Source organism: Platichthys flesus, chromosome 4, assembly GCF_949316205.1.
Source record: "Platichthys flesus chromosome 4, fPlaFle2.1, whole genome shotgun sequence".
Taxonomy (NCBI): domain Eukaryota; kingdom Metazoa; phylum Chordata; class Actinopteri; order Pleuronectiformes; family Pleuronectidae; genus Platichthys; species Platichthys flesus.
The window spans coordinates 21,038,973-21,043,938 of NC_084948.1; positions in this window are offsets into that span (position 1 = coordinate 21,038,973).

Genomic DNA, 4,966 nt, shown 5'->3' on the forward strand with positions numbered 1-4,966 from the left:
GCTCACATCCTTTTCCACTGTGTGAAAATCACCTTATTATCACCAGCACGTAAGAAATCACATAGTGCCTTCCAGATGCTCGATATGAATCAAGCAACGTGCCACAAATTACATCTCGACATTAAACACATCAGCGTTCCGTCCTCTCAGGTGCTGCAAATCATCGGCCTCCGCGGAGTCAAGGTGCTTCCTGCGCGGTGGCGTCGACCAGGTGTAAGTGAACGGCCGCCCGACGCTGTTTGAACAGTGGGGGGAAAACAAAAGGAACAGCAGGAGAATTACAACACGTCTCAGGTCATTCTTTCTCCTGAAGCTGGAGCGCAGACTCGGCTTTCTGTCAGTTTCGGTGGAAATTCCCGTTCATTACAATGTGGGTGTTATTTAAATAGTATTATCCATATGTTTGACAAGAAGAAAAAGACTCACAGTCCACTTACTAGCTTCCAGAACTTTCAAATCGGATAGATCCTGATCCTTACCATCGGTTATCTGTACTCACCAAGTTTATCCCAGAGGTCGGAGGTGGTGCACAAACATTCAGACGATCAACCAGGTTAGAGACCAACTAAAGCTTTAGCCAGATTATCTAAATCTCTTTGTTTAATGCGCAATTGAGAACCAATCAGAGATCTGTGTTTAAAAAAAAAAGGAGGCATTCCTTGCCGGTTGGTTTCTGGTGCAAATGTGACAAAACAAATATAAATCAGGAAGTTCAGTTTTAATAAACAGATCTATGAGTTTCCAAAGATGCAGAAGTTCTGCAAAGTTGTTTATAATACAAGAGATTAAAGGGGCCAGGATTGCTCAACCCTGGAAAGTACCAACTCTACTTAATCTTTACGTGCAGCATTCGTGACGTGACACATGGATTCCACTGGTTAATGTATGTGTGTGTGTCGCAAGTTCAGCCATGGATTGCTTTTTTTTTTACACTTCTGAGCTGGAGTCAGTCTGAAACAGGCCTCAAACAGGAAGGTGGTAATAATCCTGTTACTACACTGGAAAACCCTTCATGGTTATCGGTAATAAAGTAAGTACATTCGATTTAAATTGATCCAGAATATCCTTTTTTTAACCTGTGATGGATGACACAATTTACCAACCCTTGTTTTCCCACGTAACTGTAGAACCAGAACCAAAATGTTCCTTTTGGTCTCTATATGTCAGGGGCAGAGAAGTTGTGCCCACTGAGAAACCAGAGGACTTATAACGACAACCTGCCCATTTGCCTCTCTGCCCCTCGGAGGTGCCGCAGATTAAATGGCAAAGGTCTGAGGTGTCTGGTGTCAGTTGGTGCCCTCATTCAGCCTGGGTAATATCAGGAGGGGACACAGGGCTGGTGGCAGTTCTGATTCCTGTGATTCCTCCTCACTGAGCCTCCTGTGAGAAACAAACGTGCAGCTTTTCCCCCTCATGAGAGATGCCAGTTGAATTTAAGTGTTGGTAAGTATGAGTGGAAGCGTCTGTCGGTCTCTGTCAGGATGTTTCCCCTCCTCAGTGAGCACCGAGCAGTGTACGCGAGAAACAAGAGAAGCCTCCAGTACTTTTACACCCAGAATGTGAATAATCAGGACAAACGTGCGCAGGCGAGGTCGATCCGGTGGATTGTGGAGTGTTTGTGTAACCCGGTGCTTCGGATGTGGAGTCGATGGGAGTGAACAGGTCAAAGTTGAGTCGGTACAGTGCGCAGATAAGGAAGTCTGTGTTTCATTTTGCATTCGCGCGTGAAAACCTCACAAGTGTATCAATGTCATTAAAGGGAAATTACAACATAAGTCAGCCCTGCGTACATGTTTGCACTTTTGGGACTTTTCTTAAATTCCAAGAATCAAAGAGAAGATTTCCGGACTTTCCTGCAGCAGCTTTCAATATCATGACATCACTGTAAAGCCGCTGGCCAGGTTGCTGGAGAACTCGGTGTCAATGGGATCGTTCGGCTACGACCACGGTGCCGAGATGTGGCGGGAAGGTCTGTGATGTCCGTGTTCCTCCTCTTTCACGTTGATTGAGCTGATGTTCTGTGAACTCACGTTAACACGCTCCTGTCAGTCACAACTCAGTCGGGTCGGCAAACCGGAGCAGAACCGTTCCGTTCATCGTCGACGCAGTAAAATATGTGAAGCCAGCTGGATTTTAAAGTTTCAAACTCACACGCTCTTCTCATTTTGTTGCTTTGCCGCATTGCTCCAGCAACAAACCTACAAGGGGAAAGAAATATCAGGCTTATAAAATCCAAGGAAGGAAAAAAGCTAATGGGGAAGCAGTGTTCAACATACACAACACACTTTAAACACTAAATGCATTATCACACATGCAAATAAGCGGTGTTTTGTGTATTTGCAGCACGTGGTTTGCATCATGGTTCTGACTCAGGGAGACAGTGACGGTGCAGGTTCATTTCAGTGACCTCTGTTTGCACAATAATGTGGCCAATTACATCTTCAGCCGTGTGTTTCACAGTGTTAATAACTTCCTGCTGAACGCTTTGAAGAGCACAAGCCAACCTGCCGCTGGTTAGTTTGGCTTGTGCCTAGCAGGTTCACCGTGTTGGTTATGAGTAACACAATGGCTGTTACCTGGGATTGGCTCCAACCTGTAATAGGAGGTATGAACGGATGGACCAGTGACCGGCACCTGACCTGATGAACGCGTCCAAAGCTTTCCGTCTCGGATGAACGTGGCCAGGTGGAGATGATGCAACAGGCCGGTGGACGAGGAGAAACCACACACCCAGCCCCAGAGAGGAAGTGTTTGACAGCCTGTGCACTATGAACGACTGAATGGGAGAACAAAAAACAGATAAAGAGGAAACCAAGAAGTTCAATTTATTTTTGGAGGGACAGATGAAACCATGAAGACAAAGAGACGCGACACAGACTCATCAGTTCTCCTAAAGGCCGTCAGCTTGACCTTTACGTGTTGTGTCTCAGGCCATGTTTTACCATCTCCCTCCTCCTCCTCCTCCTCCTCCTCCTCCTCCTCCTCCTCCTCCTCCTCCTCCTCCTCCACTTCTCTCTGCTTGTCTATCCCACCCCTGCTACATTTCACTGCTTGGACTCCCACTGAATGGAAAACAGCTGGGTCGGGGACTGCCCAGAGCACATTATGCCCGATTCTTCAATGAATTCCCATCTACCTCTCCCCTCTCCTCCTCCTCCTCCTCTTTCTCCTCTGTCCAGTGCGCTCCCCTGCTCCCTGTCCTCATTTAAGGTGGGGCCGCGCAGCTGAAACAAAAGAAAAACAGCATGAGAACATGTTTCTCCTCCACATATGGTGCTCGCTCCCTCTCCTCCTTTCTGTGAATTCGTTTCCCAACCCTACTCCCTGGTGATTCTCTGGTGTTATGGCTGGTTCTGCTTTTGACAAGTTGAAAAACGCGGAGATATAATGCAGCTGAGCCGCGCGGCCAAGTATGCATATAGTTAAGTAACATGTCAGTTATTACTTTGTCCTGATACCCAACCTGTTTCACCTGCTGCGGTGGACAGGGGCCAGCGTGAGGACAAACACAGCCATAAAGACTGGGCTCAGGCTCTGCGAAGAAAAGGGACGACACATGTTGAAGCATGTGGTTCCAAAGCATGAAAAGACTCAATCTGCTGGCGACTAGTGCGAGTGGCCCAAAAGAGTTTTGTTTTTTAATTACCTGCCATTTCTAAGATGTGGAATGAACCTCAACGTTTAAATACAACTTCAGCCTCTAGAGCTCTTGAATCACTTTGATTATTAATTCAAAAACTAGTTCTGGTGTTACTAAGACAGGATATCACCTTACAGAAATATCATGACAGAAAAATGTCAATGACAAAGCCAACTAGTATGGATAAGATTGACTTTAAACTTTTAAATTTTATGAGCTTAAGCCACAAAAATAGTTTCCTCTATATATAGGCTACAAAGAAAATGTATTCGATCAATATGCCCTATAACAGATTATTTAGCAACACGCTTAAGAACACAGTTCAGTCTTATATAAGTTTATCACAATCCCGCACATATAGAAAATGATAATAAACTTTGCAAAGCTCTTCTTGAATTGAGATTATAAAAAAACTTAACAAAGAAAAAGCAAAACCTCTTACAAGTTATGATTGAACAAAAGTTTTTCGTTTTTTCCACAAACACCAAAACTCTCAATGTTGAGCCGAAGAGAACTGAAGACTTATCGGTGATGATTATCTATTGAGTCGTCACCGAGGTCATCATTTGATCCATCGTCAATACAACATTATAGATTTCACCTTCTTTAGTTAGAAATGTTTGGCCTCTTCACTCCCACGACCGGTAGTTCACTGTGTTGTAATCTCAGCAAGATGCTGCTGCTGTTTAACTGATGTCATTGAGTCATCTCAGTGATTTCATGCCTCCCTCTACTTGTTACTGTAACACTCGGGTTTAATCACCAACAGTTAAGGCGGCTGACTCAAGAGAATCCTGGGAAATGAAGAAAAAATTTAAGGTGTCATCATCGGCTCTGATCGTCCCCACTCGCGGTGACAAGGGCCACTGCTCCTCTTCAGGAAGAAACGAGGGTAGAAGCGTCCACTTTATTATGTTCAATGAAAAAGTAAAGGTAACGTGAATATAGAATAAGAGGTCTTCAGACTAGAGGGAGTTCTGGCAGCCAACACTCCGACGAACAGTAAAAATAGGTGTTATTGGCTTGTATAATCTTTAATTTGATCATAAATCGTTTAGCTGAAGTGGAGTTTTCTGCAAAGTTGAACCTGAGTGAGGTGGAGGACTGTGATGAGGGTTAGGCTGTGTGACAGAGATGAAATCGCATGTTTAAAGCGAGCTGAAGATGGTGTGAGAAGCAGAGCAGGGTCAAGAGAAGTACGAGGAGGAAGTATTGCTTCAGCTGCTGAGGGGGCCTGGGTGACAAATTGGGTGTATATTGTGGGCAATGCGTGTGTTTATGTATCTCTGCCAGTGCAATTTCCTGCCTGTAGATTGACTAACATGT